Genomic DNA, 22106 nt, shown 5'->3' on the forward strand with positions numbered 1-22106 from the left:
ACATTTGTGCACAACAACTCCCTGCAGCAATGTACTCAGCCTCAGCAGTGGAAAGAGAGATGGCATTCTGCTTTTTACTATGCCAAGAAACCAAATTATTCCCAAGGTAAAAACACCCCCCGGAGGTACTTTTCCTATCATCAGCACACCCTGCCCAGTCGGCATCAAAAAAACCAGTAATTTCGGCTGTAGTATCAGTGGAAAACCAAACCCCATACCCTAAGGTCCCATTAACATATTTAATGATGCGTTTGACAGCAAGTAGATGAGACTCTTTAGGACTAGCTTGGTAACGGGCACAAACACCTACACTGAAAGCAATATCAGGACGACTGGCTGTGAGATACAAAAGACTCCCTATCATACTCCTATAAAGGGTAGGATCAACATCAATACCAGAGGAATCTTTGGAGAGGTGAAGACTGGTGCTCATGGGAGTGCGTGCATGTTTGGCAGACTCAAGACCAAACTTAGACACAAGATTTTTCGCATACTTAGACTGAGATACAAATATACCTGAAGGAGACTGTTTAATTTGAAGACCCAAAAAATAAGACAACTCTCCCATCATGCTCATCTCAAACTCATGTGTCATGCAATCCGAAAAATATTTCACAAGATGTTCAGCAGTGGATCCAAACACAATATCATCAACATAAATCTGAGCAACAAGAATATGAGACTTAGTATGTTTCACAAATAAAGTCTTATCCACACTACCCCTTTGAAAATCATTGTCAAGAAGAAATGTAGTAAGTCTATCATACCAAGCTCGAGGGGCTTGTTTCAATCCATACAAAGCCTTGTCTAACTTGTAGACATGATTAGGACATTTAGGGTCCTCAAACCCTTTTGGTTGCTCAACATATGCCTCTTCTCTCAAGTACCCATTCAAAAAGGCACTTTTCACATCCATTTGAAACAATTTAAAGCCAAGAAAACATGCAACACCAAGCAAAATACGAATAGATTCAAGACGTGCAACTGGGGCAAACGTCTCATCATAGTCAACACCCTCTACTTGTGTGTAGCCTTGAGCAACCAACCTAGCTTTGTTCCTAACAACTGTACCATTCTCATCAGATTTATTTTTAAAGATCCACTTGGTACCTATCACATTCATGTCTCTAGGTCTGGGAACTAGAGTCCAAACTTTGTTACGTTCAAATTGACCTAATTCTTCATGCATAGCATTGACCCAACTATCATCTAGCAAGGCCTCTTTAAAATTCTTAGGTTCAATTAATGAAACATAACACATATGTGATACCTCATCCCGAATCTGTCTTCGGGTTTTCATTCGATCCGAGACACTTCCAATCACCTGTTGAGCTGGATGATTTAGTTTCACCCTAGTTGATGGTTTAAGCTCAGGACTTGCGGTGACAGGGGCAACAGGAGTGATGTCCCTTGGAGCACTCTTTGGACTTGACCTTACCTGTGAAGATGGTTCTGTAACCATTTCTTGTGATGGGTCCGCACCTTCTCCTTGATTTTGTGATTCCGTATCCAAGATTGGAGACTCATCATTATCATCCTCATTTGTTGCTGGAGTAGGTGCACCTGTGTCATCTATAACCACATTGATAGATTCCATTAAAGATGAAGTTCGCAGGTTATAGACTCTAAAAGCCATACTAGTGGTTGAATACCCTAGAAAAATACCTTCATCACTTCGGGAGTCAAATTTGCCCAAGGGCTCTCTATCTTTGAAGATGTAACACTTACTCCCAAAAGTTTTGAAGTATTTTACATTAGGTTTCAAACCCTTCCACAATTCATATGGAGTTTGTAAAGTGCCGGGCCTTAAATACACGCGATTTATGACATACACAGCAGTATTTAAGGCTTCAGCCCAAAACTTAGGTGGAAGTTTCTTACTAAGGAGCATGACCCTAGCCATTTCTTGACCAACCCTGTTCTTCCTCTCAACAACTCCATTTTGTTGTGGAGTAATAGGAGCAGAAAATTCATGCTTGATTCCATGCATATCACAAAAATCCGAAAACGAACTATTTTCAAATTCACGACCATGATCAGTTCGGATTCTTATGATACGCCCAATGGAAACACCCTGTTCATTTTGGATTTTAGGGACTAAGGCCTGGAATTTTTCCCTTAAAAAATTTACCCACGAAAATCGAGTAAAATCATCAACAGTTAAAAAAATGTATCTTTTACCTCCGATGCTTTCAGTGCGAGTAGGACCCATTAAATCCATGTGAACCAATTCAAGAGGACGTTTGGTTGTAAAGCTGTTCACCTTTTTATGAGGAGCACAGGTTTGCTTGCCAAGCTGACATGGTCCACACACATGGCTCAAATTCTTACCTAGTTTAGGTATTCCCCTCACAAGCTCTTTGTTGGCTATCTTAGTTAGGTCATTGAAATTCATGTGACCTAATCTTTGATGCCACAGGTCAATGTTACTAATGATGGCAGAGTGACAAGTGAGATCATTAGTAGTAACAATCCCATAGCAGTTATCAGATGTGCGAACCCCATGTAAGACAGTATTTCCCTTTTTATCCAAAATTTCACATTTATTTTTTGAAAACAATACTTCATGATGGGAATCACACATTTGACTAATGCTTAAAAGATTTGCTTTAAGACCATCAACTAGTAGAACATTATCTAGCTTAGGAAGACCAGCAACACTTATAGAGCCCTTACCAATGACTCTCGAAGTGCCGCCATCTCCAAAGGTAACAATTCCTCCTTCATATTTTTCAAGGGAGGTGAAGTAGGATTTGTTACCGGACATATGACGAGAACACCCACTATCAAGATACCACATGTGTGAATCACGTGCTTTTAGAGCAGTGTGAGCAACAAAACAAGTCAAATCCTCTTTTCTAATCCAAATCTTTTTAGTCTTGGTGTTCAGCCTAGACATGTAAGGTTGTCTCCTAACCCAAAAAGTATTAGAATTTCTACCCTTTTGAGACACCTTACCAAACAGTTCAAAACAGTAAGGACGAATGTGGCCATACCTACCACAGTGATGACAAATAAAAACCGGTTTTACCTCCTTTTTGTTGATTTTACCAGCTTTAGGTAGACGGAGAGAGAGATCAGCCTGGTCTACCTTCAATTTTCCCTTTGCTTGAGTCTTCTTGTCATGTGAAGTAGAGGCCTGACCCTTGTGAGCTGTTGCACCATAGCCTAACCCGCTTTTGTCGCAACCCATTTGTTGAGACCCGAGGATGTCTTCTAAAGATTTGGAACCTTTGTTCCACATGGCAATAGTGGCTCTAGCAACCCGAAGCTCTTCATCCTTTTGACAGACTATCTCTTCCAATCTGGCTTGTGACAGCTCAAGACTTTCAAGCTTTTCTTCATATGTGGAATACACCTTCAGAAGTTCATTCCTTTCAGTTTCACAAGATAGTAATTTTCCACATAAGTCTTGCCTGTCACTCGAGATCTTGACGATATTCTGCTTTGCTGCTACAAGTTCTCCTTTCAGCCTGACATTCTCACTCTCACATGTCTTGAGCTTGGGAGAGAGTTTGTCGTTGAGTTTGGACAAATTCAAAGATTCCTCGTACAGCTTTTCGTAGGCTTATTGTAGTTCATCGCCATTGATCTCATCATTATCCTCAGATGTTTCATCATCCTCTTTTTGCTCTTCATTCTCCTTGACCTCATCCAGTCTAGCAACTAAGACAGGAAGGTTGCTGGATGGTAGTGAAGGCGAATTTCCTCTTTCATGGAATTGGCTCAAAATTTCCCATGCCTCTTTAGCCTTTGTGCAATGAACAACCCGTTGCTGTTCTTCAGGAGAAATTGCCCCACGAATAGTGATCAGGGCTCTCTGATTGCTCGGATTGTCAGCCCTGTCTGTATCTTCTTCAATGGCCTGCCAGCCTTCTGGATCAAAAGCTCTCAGAAAAGCTCTCATTCTGATTTTCCAAAGCAGGTAGTTACTCCCATCAAAGGTAGGAGCATGATGCAGGTTCTGACCAAGAGCTAACTCTGCAGGCTTTGGAAGAGTTTGAGAGAAAGTGGACCAAAACGCCATGAAAGCACTATCCCCATCTTCACCGGATTCAGGCTCTTCGGGTTCTTGCTCCGACCCGCTTTCATCATCCCAAGTTACGGTGTAGACTTTCTTCCGATTCTTTTTCGAAGGGCATTCAAGAGACATATGGCCAAACCCTTGACATTCATAACACTTGACCCCTGGTCCCCTTACAATCTTTTTTTCAGTAGTTTGAGCAAATTTTGGTGGAATAGTTTTGGGTTTGTCATTACTCTTATCTTTTGAAATAGGGGCTCTGAAATTCGGCTTCTTTTTCAAAAAAATTTTAAACTGTTTTGTAAGCATAGCCGTCATCTCAGACTCTAAATCAAATTCAGTCTCCGGAGGTTTTGCAGTCTCATGGGCACTCGTGAAAGCCATATTTTCTTTTTGCTTTTTCTTAGAAATTTGGTGGGCTTCATAAGTCTGCAAATTTCCAACCAATTGATCGAGCTTGAGGGTATCAACATTCTGAGCCTCCTCAATGGCTGTCACCTTTGGTTGAAACCTCTCGGGAAGGGACCTCAAAATTTTTCCAACAACTTTTGCTTCCGGGATTTTTTCACCGAGAGTGAAACAGGAATTCACGATATCACTGAGTTTTGCATAAAATTCATCGAACGTCTCATCGTCGTGCATAAAAAGGGTTTCAAAAGCGGACGTGAGACGTTGAAGTTTTGACCTTTTAACAGAGGTAGTACCTTCGTGAATCGTTTCAAGAATATCCCACGCCTCTTTTGCTATTTCACACGTGCAAATTCGACAGAATTCCTCAGGTGTGACAGAGCAGAAGAGGGAGTTGAGAGCTTTGCTGTTCCAACTAGAATTCTGGTAATTGGTTGTGTCCCATTTATCAAGGGGTTTAGGAATATCAATCCCATCAATGGTGATTGTAGGTTCACTCCACCCAAAGATTACGGAGTGCCAAACTTTCTCATCGATGGATTTTAAAAATGCTCTCATACGAGCTTTCCAATAAGAATAGTTTGTACCGTCAAGTAATGGGGGTCTATGAGTCGAGTTACCTTCACGAATAGAATCCATGATACTAATCACACAAAATCACACTCCTATAGTTTTGAAAAAAACAAAGAGAGACCTGCTCTGATACCAATTGAAAATCCTACGTGATTTGTGATTAGATCAAGATTAACTTATTCCAAATCCCAATTAATTCAAAACACTCAACCTAAAATCATCAAACACTTACGAGAGTGATTTTAGTTTGTTTGTTTTTAGAGAATAAACAATAAATCGACACAAACGATTTTTTACGTGGAAAAAGCCACAATTGAAGAACCTTCGATTGTAATCAAAAACCACGGGCGAACCGCCACTATCAATCCACTACTGAAGAACGAAAAGATTACAAAGAAACCATACAAATTACCCAACCCAGTCAATTTGTCTCTGAATCTTCTGTAACTCTTTTCACCACACCTTTGTCACGGAATTGATCCTGAAGTTGATTCCACACCACAACTTCACTTGTCGAATTAACGACTGCGTAGAAACAAACGCCTTTTGGATTCTACGCTTTCATCTTCGGAATCCACCGAAGAGAACTTACTTGAAACTTAAGAAGCAACCTCCTTGATGTATGAATCTCAATGCACAAGTTCAGAACTCTCTCAAGAACATCAAGGAAAACCTATGAAATATCTCCAAAGAAAACTTTAAACACAACCCTAGTTCTTGTAGATCAGATCTAGGAAAAACTTCCTCACAAAAAACACCCTTAACAGCTTTAAATAGGAATCTGGATCCGCGATCTCCGCTCGAGCTCAACACAGCCCGCTCGAGCGGACTGACCAAAAACGGGGTGCGAACAAACTGAGATGCGCTCGAGCGTAGGATAATCCGCTCGAGCGTAAAATCACACCCACCAGTATTTTTGCTTGCCCTGACAAAATACTGAGACCTGCTAATCTACGCTCGAGCTCACAAGTCTCCGCTCGAGCGGACAGAACAAAAACACAAAAAATTACATTTGAATCAACACAATGTTTTGTCTCCGGATTTGACAACATAGGGACCTAACAATATTTTTGTAGGTACGTGATCAGTTCTCTTTCTAAAGTCTTTAAACCACATTTCTTTCTAATGGAAACAAATTTTGATGGTAATTTGACAGGGCTGTGATGATAGGTTTAATGCTTCATGCAAATGCTAAACAGTTGATTAGAATGGAAAGGTATAAAGATGCATTGGAAGTGCTTACCATGGGAGAAGTTAGTATCTGGTGGACTACATTCCAAAACAAAAAGAGTAGGTTTTTGTGATATAATTGTGCGTGGATAAATACTCAATTTAATTTATGGCCTTCCATTTTTAGCTTGGGTTTTATATACCAAATTCAAGAACTACTCCAAATGATGGCCTAGTGAAGGGGTAACGTAGGGTGTTAGCCTGAGCTGCTTTCTTCATAAATTTTCCTGCAATGAGATGTTGATGGTCATCAATTTTTTTGATGTAGCTCTTCCTTGCTTGAGCACCCTTTGTTCTTCATCTTCCTGAAAATGTATATGTATTAATAATCAAGCTGACAAGAATTGAATTTTGCAGGTTTGCAAAAGATCTCGCTGCAGAAGCCCTTTGTAGAAATGAGAATGACACTCAGAAGGCTTTGGATGATTTGACAAATCCAGAATCTAATTCTGCCATACAGGTAAGTTATCATTACTTGAATATTTTCTTTGGTTGAGTAATCTTACATTTCTGGGTGTTTTTCCAAAAATGAAAAACATATGACGGAAAATGAAAACATTCGAGTATTCATATGTGTATATAATCATAAATATTAAAATGATGGCCATTTTTAGAATTTTTCATTGTCTTTCCTTTTCAAAAAAACTAAAAACAGAAACACAACTAAACGGCTAGGAAAATTATTTGTTCTATGTCACATATTGGGGTCATATACTATCCCAGAAAAATATATAGCAAAGAAGAAAATATATACATTTTTCCCAGATCTCATGTCGATTTTATCTTTAAATAGTGTTGGGAATAAACTTAAATTTAAATAGTGTTGGAAATAAAATTAAATAGTGTTGGGATTAAAAAATAAATTTAAATAGTGTTGGGATTAAATTTAAATTTAAATAGTGTTGGGGTTAAATTTAAATTTAAATAGTGTTGGGATTAAATTTAAATAGTGTTGGGAATAAATTTAAATTTAAATAGTGTTGGGATTAAATTTAATAGTGTTGAGATTAAAAAATAAATTTAAATAGTGTTGGGATTAAAATTAAATTTAAATAGTGTTGGAATTAAATTTAAATTTAAATAGTGTTGGGGTTAAATTTAAATTTAAATAGTGTTGGGATTAAATTTATAATAAATTTAAATAGTGTTGGGATTAAATTTAATTTTATCAAATTAAAAAATAAATTTAAATAGTGTTGGGATTAAATTTATAATAAATTTAAATAGTATTGGGATTAAAAAATAAATTTAAATAGTGTTGGGATTAAATTTGTAATTTTATCAAATTAAAAAATAAATTTAAATAGTGTTGGGATTACTTGAAGAACCGACCTGATCAGCAGAATACGATGGAGGTGGTTTTGACCACTCGGTTGTGGTTGAGATTGATAAATTTAATTCTTATCTCGGATAGATATTGAATTTAATATATAAAAAACCATATAATCAACTCAATCAACTTATTCATATGCGTACAACTTGAAACATGTGTGTTTATTTTCTAAATTAATAACTTGAATTTAGCTTTAAACAATTGTCGCTAAAGGGCTTTAAACAATTGTCGTAGAGTATAGTCTGTTAAATATATTTTTAGAACTGCATTTTAATCTTAATATTATTTATAACGAGCATACGCTAGTATATATATAAGAAACAAAGGGAACCGGGTACATATTACAAACTATTCCTCTTCAAGACACGAGAGGGAATAGGGAGATAGAAAGCTAACATGGCCTTAGCTGCCGTGGGACTTTTGATTGGCAGGATAGTTTCCGCCCTTGAGAACGAAGCATCGTTGATTGGAGGAGTACACGATGAACTCAACCAATTGAAGCTCGAGTTCGCAAGCATGAGATCTTTTCTGGAGGATGTCGATAAAAGAAGACTTGGGTGGCCAATGTTAGAGACTTGGCCTACAAGGTTGAAGATATCATAGACAAATACATGTATTACATGAACAAGCAAAAAGTATATGGTAAATTCACAAGGTTCCTCTGTCAGATAGTCTACGCCCCAAAGAATCTATGGGTGAGGCATCGAATAGCCACAATGTTACAGAAGATCAACCACATGATCAAAGCCATCCCAGAAAGAAACCGACGTTATGGGGTCGATCGTGTAGGAGAAGCAAGCTCAAGCTCCCAAGACCATCAGAGACGGCTGCCAAACCACAGCGAGTCTTCTCTATTTGTTAGAGACAATGATCTAGTGGGGATCGAAGATGGAAAGGAACTTCAATTGGACTGGTTGATGGACAATGAAGAACCACAACGCACGATTATTTCAGTAGTGGGGATGGGTGGTTCAGGTAAGACCACTCTGGTTGCCCAGGGCTACAACAGCCAAATTGTCAAGAGACAATTCGATTGCCATGCATGGATAACTATCTCCCAAACATATGTAGTCGATGACTTACTTAGAAACATGATTAAGGAATTCTACCATGGTGCCAAGGAAGCAATTCCAATGGATTTAAGTAGTATGAGTTATAGAGAGCTCATGGAGATGATTACAAACATCTTACGGTTGAAAAGGTACATAATTGTCTTTGATGATGTATGGAGTAGTACCCTTTGGAGGGATATACATGTATCACTTCTTGATGAAAGACTAGGAAGTTGGGTCATACTTACAACCCGAAAAGAAGACGTAGCTTTATTTTCTTTTGGGGTACAAAGTTGTGTCCATTATATCGAATTGTTGGGTGTAAGTGATGCATGGAACCTCTTTGTATGAAAGCCTTTTCAAGCAATCCAAATAGATGTTGTCCTCAACATCTAAAAACCCTAGCTCAAGACCTTGTTGCAAAATGTGAAGGGCTTCCTCTTGCAATAATAGCTTTGGGGGGTGTCATGTCTTCTAAATATCCAGAGTCGGATTGGAGAAAAATTTATAACAGCTTGAGCTGGGAATTGAGCAACAACCCTGGGCTAGAAGTTGTGAAAATTATGTTGCTTAGCTTCAATGATTTGCCATACCAACTAAAGTGTTGCTTCTTATATTGTTGTCTTTTCCCGGAAGATTATGAGATTAAACGAAAGAGGCTCATTAGACTTTGGATGGCAGAAGGGTTCATAGAAAAGGTGAGGGGGAGAACACCAGAGGAGGTAGCAGAAAGCTACCTTATGGAGCTTATTTGCCGAAGCATGCTTTAAGTCGTAATGAGAAATGGATCAGGAAGTGTAGACACCCCATTTTTGACCGACCTTAAGAGTCAGACGTCACCGATTGAGCGCTCGGTGATGGTGCATATTGTGTTCGTTCAGAAGTTTCAGAGTCTCAGCTGCGAGCCTTGCCTCCGGACTTCCGGGCTCTTTCGTGTCTTGCCTCGGTTTGCGAACCAGGCTCCGTTTTCTCTGTTTTCTCTTCCCGAAGGGAGAGAGAGGTCTCGTAGATCATCTCTCAGTGGCCGTAGGCTACGTTTCATGGTCGTAGGCCATTTTGCCCGTTTCGAGTCCGGTTTCCGATTTTTCGGAGCCATTGGCCGTGTGCCTCGGTTCAGGACCGCTTAACCACCTCCGTTTGCTTCGTTTTTTGGCATGCATCTTATTTACTCCCTTTTGAAGGACACTGCGGTCCGAAAAACCAACTTCGTGGTCGAACACCACTTCCGGTGCCTAACAGTCAGTTTTCGGGGCCTCGGGCTGCGCGTTTCGGCCCCCGAACCTCCATTTTGCATCGGTTTGAATTCATTTTTGGTGGAGACCTCATTTTCACTGCTAAAAAGGTCGTAGAAGGGTGGGAGGCCAGTAATTGTTCTGACAACCAGTTTTATTCCTCCATCGCCCTCTGTCGCCCGTTTTTCTCACTTGAAAGCCAATGTTGACCACCCTAAGGCCACTTTTTCCAGCCCCAAACCACATATTTGTGTTGTACACACCTGGGAGGCCACCAATATCACATGGCCAGCCAATAATTGTGTTTGACCCTTTTGAACCCCTCCAAAAAGTGGGCTTTTCTCTCTCCTGGTTTACTTTCTCCAGTTTTTGACCACATGGTTGTGTTGTGCACACATGGGAGGCCACCAATCTGGGGTGGCTGGCCACTAATACTACTTGAACCTTTTGACCCTTGGCCGGCCAACCATGGGGAGGGCCGGCCGGCCACCTGCAACTTAAATACCAGGCCGGCCTTGCTCCCTTCCTCTGGTACATTACAAATCTGTATTTTGTTTCCCCCTAGATTGTGTATCCGGGGGGCTGGGGAAGTTTGAAATCCATTTCCCCCCCTTTTTTCCCACACTCTTGCCTATATATCCAGGCCCTCCAGCTCCCTTTTGAAGGGTTAGAAAGTTTGGTTTAAGCCTCCTACATTGTATCTCTCTCTCTCTACACTCCAACCATCAAAACCTCTCAAATCCTACATCTATTCTACTCCATCTCCAAGCCAACCAATCCGCACTCCATTCCAGCAGCTTCAAGACCATTTCCAGAGGTCAAGGGCTCCCAAACTTGGTCCAAGAGTTGTAGAAGCATTGGTCTTCAAGGGTAAGTCTTCTATCCCTCTCTTTGGCCCTATTTTTGCTCAATATATTAGCTCCTCTTGCTTACATATTTGGGCTCAGACCCTAACTGAAAATAGTATTATTTTGAGCTCCTTTTCATGTTTGTTTAAGGGCCTCTCCCTGTTTGAGGCTTCCTTTTTACACTTGCTTCTTTACCTCTCTTGTATGCCTCTTTCTTGCATAGTATTTTAGGCTCATTTGTAAACTGTTTTGAGCTTGGTCATAAACTGAAAAGTGGCTTATTTTGAGCCCTTCTTCAACATTTTTGAAGGTCTCTTCACTGTTTGAGGCTTCCTTTTGTCACTTGCCTCTTCATCCCTCTTTTGGCCTTATTTTTGCATGTTTTGTTAGCCCCTTGTGCTTGTGTTTTTGGGCTCTGGTCCGAACTGTAAATAGCCTTATTTTGACCCCCTCTTCATGTTTGATCAAGGGACTTTTTCTGTTTGAAGCTCCCTTTTTGCTCTTTGTGTTTAAACCTCTTTTTAGGCCTTATTTTGCATAGTATTTTAAGCTTGCATGTGCACTGTTTTGGGTTTGGTCACTAATTGTAAAATACCATGTTTTGAGCCCCTCTTAAACTTTGTTGAAGGGCTCTTGGCCATTTAGGGCCAGCAGCTGCTACTTGCTTCATTATCTCTTTTGGGGCCATTTTTGCATGTTAACTTAGCCCTATTTGTGTTCACTTTTTGGCCTTACTTAAAACTGGAAATATGCATGTTTTGGGACTTTCTTGCATCTGTCATCATGCTTCATGATCAAATAATGTATGTTTTGTATAGCTATAGGCCAATGCGTATGCCTAGTTTTGTGTTTCGGGGCCATTCCATGCATCGGGTGCCATGTTTCCATGTTTCGGGGTAGTTTCGCATCATATTTCAATGCTGAAACTTGCATGTTTGCATACCATGTTCCATGCCCTGCCATGCCTTGTTAGAGTGGCATTTGTGCCTTAGGATCGGTCCTCGGTTTGCGTGCATGTGTGCACGCATTTCGAGTGTCTCATTTTCATCTCATGGCTACTGATGTGAGTGTGGCTGTGGTCCCCTCATGTTGGTGTAAGTCCATTGCGCATTGTGTATGCCATTTCATTTTATAGCATTGTGTATGCTAGGTTGTATGTTAGCGCATTGTGTATGCCATGTTACCTCGTGCATCGTGTATGCCATTTCATAGCATTGTGCATGCTAGGTTGTATATTAGTTGCATTCATGCATGTCATGCATATTGCATTGTGTTTGGGATAGGAGTTAGCCCGAGCACGGAAAATGAGGTACGTTTCGTACTCCGAGTGACGGAATGTATCTCAATTCCTGGTCGCCGACACTCCGAATTATCCATGATGGAGTCTAGGCCCTGTTGTGTTTTCATGTGCATTCATTCCATATTGAGTCATGCAATTCGACTCCCCGGCCATCATGCATCGAGATGCGTGATTGGTGGCACGAGGATCGAGGACTACACTCCCTGAAGAGTAGTCATGCATACATATGTGAAAATACTTTGCCATGCCCCTTTGTTGCTCTCTGTTGCAGCAAATCAGAAATCGGCAGCCTTCCGGAGCTTGGCACGCATTCCAAGAACAATTGCAAACAGAGGCAAACCGGGGCATCGCAAGGGATTCTCCGCACAAGACAACCCGAGCATGCATCATTCATCATCCGGAGCAGATTTGAGGCAGTCCCTGGCTTGCATGCTAATTTATTGCTTTCCTAATTTAATTTGTTAATTAATTAGGGTTTTGTAATTATTTGGACTGTAATTATTTATTCGGGACTGTATTATTTATTCAGACCCTCCGCGCGAGGGCAATATTGTAATAAGTGTGCGTGTGTGTGATGTATGTCTTCCAACCCCACGTCTTTCTCCCTTTTATTTACCAGCTTATGATGGTTAGATTAGGGCATGTTTCAATTAGCATATAGTATGATAGCATATTTGCATTCATTCATCTGTTTTGCATGCACCGGGCTCGGCGCATCATACTAACTGCATTGTATTTTCAATTCCAAGTCGAATACATGTTAGCTGTAGCATTTCATATGCCATGTTTAGAATAGCCGAGCCTGCTATAGTTGCATTTTTGCATGTGTTGCATTAGGCATTTCCGTATAATTAGGATCATGCATGGATTTCTAATTAGCTTCTGTTTTGGCTTGGAGTACTCGGTAAGTTTTATGCTTTAGCATCCTTGCATACGTGTGAGTGACTGCCATGAATAGCATGCTTACCATGAGGCTATATGCTTATGTGATATAACTGTCTGAATGCCTGTGGGTGAAGGTTGGGTTATTTGAATTGGAACAATTCATCAAATGTGTGTTTTAAGCCCACTAGATAGTGGCAAAATCATGTTTTTTTTCTAAGCCCACCCGAGGGTGGCAAATCCACGTCTTAGCCTACTTGCGGGTAGCACCATCAAACCATTTTCAAAACAAACAAACATGAAACGTTTTGTTCCAATTCAGGCGATCCAGTCTATACTTGTATGCTGTGCGCATCACATAGTAAATCTAGGCTAATAACCGGAATAAGAACGCATAATGTTTTCAAAAATAGATATCATGGTTAGTAGAGGCCGATCTTTGATCGGGCGAGCGGGGGTGCTCACGAAGTGACCTTCCCCAATCGTACCCAAGTTCCCGAGCCGAGGCAACTTTGGTGATGACGGACACGTGGCCTTAGGCAAACGAGTCAGGGTTTCCTAAATTTCCCCAAAATAAAACATTTAGGTGGCGACTCTGTATCTGGCAAAGCAGTCCATGTTTGGCACTTCTTTCAAAAATCTGTTTTCTCAAAACGATTTGCCGGATTTGGACTCTTTGGTTCAGATTTAGAACCATGGCAATTTGAGAGTCCCGAACTGTAGTGAGCCCAATATCGAACGGAACGGGACCTCGTTCCTCCCGGGGCGTTCAGGGACGTCTACAGGAAGGTCAAAAAATTGTAAGATGCATGATCTTATGCGTGAGCTTGCAATTTCCACATCAGAAACAAAGAAGTTTTGTGTTATATATGATGGGCGAGAGGCAAATAGTGAAGAAGAAAGTTTGACAAATCGTCGCATGTCAATTCAATCAAGTGGTAGAGAATTACAACCGTGGAACTGGAAGGGCATGTTGAAGCTTCAGTCTCTTCTTGTATTTGTTGTTGAGGAGATGACATTGCCACTAGGCTTACAATTGTTTAGAGTATTGGATCTTGAGGATGCACCGATCGAAGTATTGCCCGAAGAACTAGTGAATCTATTCAATTTAAGGTACTTGAACTTGAAAGAAACTAGAGTGAAGAAACTTCCAAAATCCATTGGAAGACTCTGCAACCTAAACACTCTAGACATTAGTGACTCCAAAACAGAAGTGCTTCCAGCTGGAATCACAAAGTTGCGAAATTTGCGACATCTAATGATGTACCACTGTGACTATGGAATTTTGGATGACTTTCATTATGACCGTGGTACGACAACACCATCTAATATTTGCAAGATAAAAAACTTGCAAGTTTTGGCAGGTGTAGAAGCACAAGCAAACTTGATAAAGCTAATCAGGAACATGACACAACTTAAAAGGATTGGAATCACACAGGTGAGAGAAGTAGACGAGGAGGACTTGTGTACTGCAATCCAAAATATGAGTCTCCTTCATTACTTGTCTGTGATGGTGACTGATGAGGATGAATACCTACGAATGGATACACTCTCCTCGACGACTCCTCACTACCTCAAGGTGCTCGTTTTAGTTGGAAAATTGGAGAAAGTGCCTTGTTGGTTTCACTCACTTCAAACCTTACTTGTTTGTCAATGCGATGGTCCAGGCTAATAGAAGACCCTATTCCATACATTCAATCACTTCCGAATTTGGGATGGTTGTACCTTTGTAATGCATATGAAGGAGGAGGACAATTATGCTTTAGTGAAGGGTTCCATAAACTTAGATTATTGTGCTTGTGGAATTTTCCTCAGTTAAATGAGATTCTAATAGAGAGGGGGGGTGATGCCAGGTCTCCAAGAATTTTATATTCAGAAATTCATGCAGTTGAAGATACTACCTCATGGCATCGAGTATCTCCAAGATCTCCAGGAATTGCATATGAATTTTGTTACGAATGAGCTCATAGAAACCATACGTGGAGAAGGAAGCAAGGATCACCAAAAGGTTCGGCATATACCACACATATACCATATTTGGCGGTCACCAATTGGGGTGAAGTATGAAGTCTTATCTCATTCTATAGGTGCGATGACCCGTTTTCTTTTTTTGATTTCTTTTATGACACATTTTACATGATAGTATATATGCTTTTATAAATTTTATAATACACACCCAAAAAAGGTGTACCATATCGAGAAATTATTCAATATTTCTGGAGTAAATCTAGGTGGTTCTCTCAATGAAAAGTCATTGGTTTAAGTCATGAGTATTGCTCCAAAAGTATTGAATAATTTCTCGTACCATACCCCACTTACAACCTTTATGGTGTTTAGATGATTTATTGTGGTGTTAATTATGACATATTATGGTTGTTATTTCAATTATGACTAAAGAGGTCATTGGTTATGAATCTAGTAGTGCTTAATTATAAGTTATTGTGGTGTTGATACTAATTTGTATGTGATACATATTTTTCTAGTAAATGTATATTGTAGGACCCACTTTATATATATATATATATATGTGTGTGTGTGTGTGTGTGTGTGTGTGTGTCAAAGATTCACAATCGTCACTCTCATTGTATTTTACAAGGTGTAATTTGTTAATATGTTGTCAATTTTTGGTTGTGTTTACAAAAAATACTGATTTTTTTTTCTTCTTCTAAATACAAATGAAAACAAAAAACTTATTTGGTATATAAAAATATTTTGAAAAAAAATGAAAATAAAAATAGATAAATATATTTGATGAGCTGTCGAAAGTGGTGGCTGACTGTTGAGGGTGGATTGATGTGGTGTAACTGGCCACTGGCAATGGGGAGTAGCCAGAGATGGCTACCTAAAGTTGGCCAAAGGTCACAATAGTGACCAATCGGTCAACAAAGTGTCACTAGAAGGTGGCCGAAGCTCATGGGACAATAGGTAGTGGCCGAAGGTGGAGGGGAGAGAAGAGAGAGAGAGAAACTTGTCTTGAAAATAAGTGAGGACTTTTTTCGTTTTCAAAAATATAGAAAATTTTAGAATCAATATTATTTTTATTTGAAAACAAAAACAATATACCAAACAAGTGTTCCGTTCCAATTGCGAAAAATAAAAAATAAAAATAGAAATAGAAAACAAGAAACGAAAGCGTTAGGGTCATTTGTTACTTCTATTCATATGGTTGTTTGCTAATGAAGTAGCTCTTTGCATCTCTTCAGCCACATGGTTAAAATTTCTACTACTCTAAACTTGAAATTGTTTATTTGCATCAGTTTGGTTTCCCCAAATCTACTTTAAGTTTTATAATTTTAGTTTATTATTATTATTATTATTCTTATTCTTATTATTATTATTTTCTGATCTTCTCTACTTTCCAATGTTGCTGTCCAGGTTTGTGGCTTGCTAAGAGTATATATGAAGAAGTAAACATAGTGGCCAGTTCACTTGGTTAGCAAAAGGAGAAGTACCTCAAGTCTTCTTGTATGCTTGAATTGCTGTTCAATAAGGACATGGTGAACGTGTTTAGCTTTGTAATTTAATATATTTGTAACCAGAAACTTTAATTGGCTTGCGGATAAATAAGTAAGAAGTATGTATTTGTTGTTATTGACTTTGTTTCAATAGCATATTTAATTGTTTTGTCATTGTTGTCTATGCTTTATCTACTTCAACCTTGATAAGAGCTTAACTGCATGTCATCCACTTTACTTATGCATGTCAATTGTCAATATATTACAAATATATATATATATATATATATTTTAAAGTCAAATTCGGAGACTTAGGATGATCTGAATTTTGCTTTCGTTTTGTGGATTCTGGTCCTGTGCAATGATGACCAGCAGCTGAAATTTTGGCATTAATTGTTTTATGGGCTTTTGAAGATTTTTAATTTATCTACTCATCATTGCTGAACAAGGGAGGCATGGGAGGCATGGGAGGCTCGGGAAGGTACAGAATTTTGCAATTGCTCTTTGGTTTGATTGCTCAAATTATTTTTTGCAATCTTCTTTGCTCTTATGCTACGAGGTAGTGGGTTTGATGTCTGAGTTTTGCATGTGTTTTTGGTCACTGCTAAGGGTGGGGGTGATTTTGAATGGGCAGCAAAAGAATCTGAAGGTGCATCAGGTAGGTTATTGTCTAATTTGGAACATTGAGGTAACTAGAAATTTTATTCTGTTAAAGGCAATTTTAATTCAAAATTTTCATTGCTTAATTGTCAATGTATATGGTCCTAATGACGATGGAGACAGATTGGTAACTGGAATGATCTCTTGGAATTAAGAAAAAATTTCAAACTTCTTTGGTGCTCGGGTTATGGTGATTTAAACCTATATGCGATTAAAAATGAAACTGTTAATTATTTCACAAACGATGTTCTCAAAGAAGATTCATGGATTAGATCTCTCTTAAAGGTGATTCCAGGAACATCTTAAGGACTAGAAGTGTTGTTGAACTGGAGAGGTTCCTTTCGAAGAGTACAAAATTCAGAATGCAATTTCTCAGTGTGATGGTTTCAATTTTAAATTTGTGAAAAAGTTTTGGCCATCGATTAAGGATGATGCCGTTAGTTTCATGAGTAAGTTTAATTCAATTGGGAAGTTGGTTAGGGGTTTAAACTCTTCATTTCTGACATTGATTCCAAAAGTGGAATGTCCATTATCTTCAAATGAGTAAAAGCCAATCAGTCTTGCGGGCTCTGTCTATATGATTTTGTCGAAGACACTAGCTAACAGAATGAAAAACGTGATGTCTGAAATCATTGACGATGGAAAGCAAACTGCATTTATTCAAGGGAGGCAAATATTGGATTGAGTGCTTATAGCAAATGAAATCATTGATGAAGAGAACCAAAAAGATGAGTGATATTTAAGATTGACTTTCAATAAAACAATGACAACATTAATTGGGTGTATTTCACATGCTTAAACGCTTAATAAAGTATTTCAACAATTCAATCTAATCGAATGGGTTGATATTAGATCTAATGGTTTGAATATCACCCATCTGCAGTTGTGCAGATGATACGATTATTTATTGTAAAGTAGATACAGAGGAATTGTTGAATGTGAAAAGAGCTTTGAGTTGTTATCTGGGCTAAATGTTAACTTCTATAAAAGTATGATTTGGGGGTGAATGTGGCGGATGAGTGCAACTTCTAAAAAACTAAAATGCAGAGTGGGCAAGTTGCCTTTAAAGTAGTTAGGTCTCTCCATTTTGGTGCTTATCCAAGTAGTGTACAAACTTGAGAGCATGTTTTGGATAGATTCAAAAAAAAATTGTCAAATTGGAAAAGGAAATACGTATCCACATCGCTGGCAGTTTACTCTAATTAAAGCCATTCTCTCAAACCTACCAGTTTACTATTTACCCATGTTAAAAGCTGGCAAGGATCTCAAAGAGAAAGTTTGTGTGTATGGAAAAAGATTTCTACTAGATAGGAGTTTTGGGGGCCAGAGGCATCAGAACAAAAAATGTTGCCTGTCAAAATGGCAGGTGGAGATTTGGAAAAGAAAATAAACATTATTATGGAAGCGATTAAAATTTATGAGAAACACATCAGAGATAGGAAGTTACGGTTTCCATAGAATATGAGCAGGGGTCAGACTTATGGGGTATGGAGGGACATGTTAGCAATTGCTCTGGATAACAGCAAGACAAGTAATACTCTTGAAAAAGTACTATGCTGCTGAAAGTAGGAGATTGATCGGATTGGAAGTTCTGCACTGATATTTGGGCTAGTGACAAATCATTAAAGCATATTTTCTCCAAATTATTTGTCACTTTCAATGCAAAACAATTTGCTTTGTATAGCAGGAGTGTTTATTCATGATTCTGAAAGTAAGAGGTGGAAATGGCGAAGGGCAGCGACGATGCAAGGTGGAATGCTGTAGATCTAGGGACCTCCACGTTGATTAGTTCTAACAAGCTCAGAATGTGACACCACACATTATAATAGAGGAAGGTTCGCAACTGTAGGAGTGGGATGGCAATTTTCCGCTGCCCCACCCCGCATTGCATCTCCCATCCCGTCCCAAACAGGTTTTCCCTGCCCCCAGCGGATATTCCCTACCCTGACCTACCCATATTATATTTATTAAATATAATAAGACTTAAACACTAAAATATTACACTTCACATTCATTTTAACATCTTTATTTTTTCATTTTACATTTTTAACTCTCATCATTTATAAAAAAAATAATAATAAATAAAAAAAATTATTCATATTATACCACATCATCTCTTATTTTTATTAATATCATCAATTTTAGAGTTACAAAATCAAGTCACCCCCCACCCTAGCCCCCAACCACCTTCCCAAATTTTTTGCACCCCTAATATGACACGAGGCTGGGGTGAGGTACTATAAACCCACTATGTTTCCATCCCTATGCAACGCGATAATGGCAACGACTAAATTCATGACAGTGAGGAGCTGTGACGCAACAATTCATGATGGAGAATGGGTTTTTCGGCAACAGGAGTCAACAGGTTCTATCGTCTTCCACAAGCTAAGGTTCCAAGAAGGGCTCCATTGGGAGAGGAAGGAAAGGGAGAGGAGACGGAGAGTGACGATAACAGTCATTGATGGCGATGAACAACAAGGTGGCACAACAACTTGGCAACAAAGCTCAATGATAACTCTTCAAGTCTGTAACAATGGATCGATATTTGCTCAGATTCCCAATTGATGTGCAACAAAGAGGGAGAACGAGGAGAGAACAGGAGTGAGAGGAAGAACACAATCGCCACGATCCAAATCACAAGGCCACATCCTTAAAACTCAATTTTATTAATCTAAATCCCAATAATACTATTACTATGTCAAACATCTTTATTTAAATAACCTTAATCAAAGTAGGAAATTAAAACTTTGATAAAATAGGAATCCAAAGACTCCTAATAAAACTATGATAAAAAAATAAATAAACATGAATATTAAAAACATAATAAAATTATAAAATTGTAAATAAAACCTCCATTCCAAAATTAGTGCGCGTTGTTTCACATCACCCCTAAATCAAAATGGAGTGTCACATTGATAGAAAATGTCCTTGTTTTAGAATTGAGTTGCATGCACATAACCAAATACATATAGCCAAACATCTTAAGTTGCAATGTAGGAATGCAGTTGGAGTTTAGTAGCTTGCTAACATTTAATAACTTCCCTAAGATACAAGAGAAGATAAAAGGGGCCTTGGTAGTTTTTTTTATTTATCTTATTCTACTTTTTTTCTTTTTATTATTTATTATATATATATATATATATTTGAGAGGGAACTCAAGAAGATAAAAACATTCCAGTTCACAGCAAGAAACTATATCAACAGTTTATATACATAATCATATGGAATTATATCAATAGTGTTATGTATATCTACGAAGCACATTGTGACACAACATAGACACACACGCACACACATGTACATGCAAATTTTCAAAAAATATAAGACACGATACACGCGTGCAAATATTAAATATTTATTTTATATCAAATACTTATTCTCATTATTTTCATCAATATGCTACGGTGAAAAAAAAAATTGAAACTAAAAAGATTTAAAAAATGGGACACCACAAATAAGTATGTATTTGTTGTTGATAACTTTGTTTCAATAGCATATTTAATTGGCTTTGTCTTTGTGTATGCTTTATCTACTTCAACCTTGATAAGAGCTTAACTGAGTGTCATCCACATTACTTCTGCATGTCAATTGTCAATATATTACAGCTTTTTTTTTTTTTTTTTTGACTGAACAAAGTCAAATTCAGAGACTTAGGATGATCCTGAATTTTGCTGTTGTTTTGTGGATTCTGGTCCTGTACGATGATGCTGGCAGCTGCAATTTTGGAGTTAATTGTTTGTGGGCTTTCAAAGATTTTTAATTTGTCTGTACTCATCTTTGCTGAACAAAGGGAGGCATGGGAGGCTTGGGAGGGTACTGAGTTTTGCGATTGCTCTTTGGTTTGATTGCTCAAGTTTTTTTTGCAATCTTCTTTGCTGGTATGCTACGAGGTAGTGGGTTCGATGTCTGAGTTTTACTTGTGTTTTTGGTCACTGCTAAGGGCGGGGTTGATTTTGAATGGGCAGCAAAAGAATCTGAAGGTGCATCAGGTAGGTTATTGTGTAATTTGGAACATTGAGGTAACTAGAAATTTTGTTATGTTAAAAAGGGAATTTTCAATCAAAATTTTCATTGCTTAATTGTCAATGTATATAGCCCTAATGATGATGGAGACAGATTGGTAACTGGAACGATCTCTTGGAATTAAGGAAAATTTTCAAACTTCGTTGGTGCTCAGGGTGTGGTTATTTTGAACCAATATGAGATTAAAAATGAAACTGTTAATTATTTCACAAGTGATATTTTCAAAGAAGATTCATGGATTAGATCTCTCGTAAAGGAGATTCCAGGAATATCTTAAGGACTAGAAGTGTTGTTGAACTGGAGAGGTTCCTTTCGAAGAGAACGAAATTCAGAATGCAATTTCTTGGTGTGATGGTTTCAATTTTATATTTGTGGAAAGTTTTGGCCATCGATTAAGGATGATGTTGTTAGTTTCATGAGTGAGTTTCATTCAATTGGGAAGTTGGTTAGGGGGTTTAAACTCTTCATTTCTGACCTTGATTCCAAAAGTAGAATGTCCATTATCTTCGAATGAGTTCAAGCCAATTAGTCTTATGGACTCTGTGTATGTGATTTTGCAGAAAACACTATCTAAGAGAATGAAGAACATGATGTCTGAAATCATTGATGATGGAAAACAACTGCATTTATTCAAGGGAGACAAATATTGGATTGAGTGCTTATAGCAAATGAAGTGATTAATGAAGAGAACACAAAAGAGAGGAGTGATATTTAAGATTGACTTTCAATAAAACAATGACACATTAATTGGGTATATCTGCTTCACATGCTTAAAAGCTTAGAAAAGTATTTCAACAATTAAATCTAATCGAATGGGTTGATATTAGGTCTAATGGTTTGAATATCACCCATTTGCAGTTGTGCAGATGATACGATCATTTATTGTAAAGTAGATACAGAGGAATTGTTGAATGTGAAAAGAGCTTTGAGTTGTTATCTGGGCTAAATGTTAACTTCTATAAAAGTATGATTTGTGGGTGAATGTGGCGGATGAGCGCAACTTCTAAAAAGCTAAAATGCAGAGTGGGGAAGTTGCCTTTAAAGAAGTTAGGTCTCCCTTTCGGTGCTTATCCAAGTAGTGTACAG

General features: G+C 38.4%; 1 pseudogene; it reads left to right on the top strand.

Moving 5' to 3' along the window:
• The first annotated feature begins 6213 nt into the window (after positions 1-6213).
• LOC114291409 (disease resistance protein RPM1-like) lies at positions 6214-14554 on the top strand (annotated as a pseudogene).
• The last annotated feature ends 7552 nt before the right edge of the window (positions 14555-22106 follow it).

This window comes from Camellia sinensis, chromosome 2 (genome assembly GCF_055761805.1).
Source record: "Camellia sinensis isolate YWXY chromosome 2, ASM5576180v1, whole genome shotgun sequence".
In the NCBI taxonomy this organism is placed as follows: domain Eukaryota; kingdom Viridiplantae; phylum Streptophyta; class Magnoliopsida; order Ericales; family Theaceae; genus Camellia; species Camellia sinensis.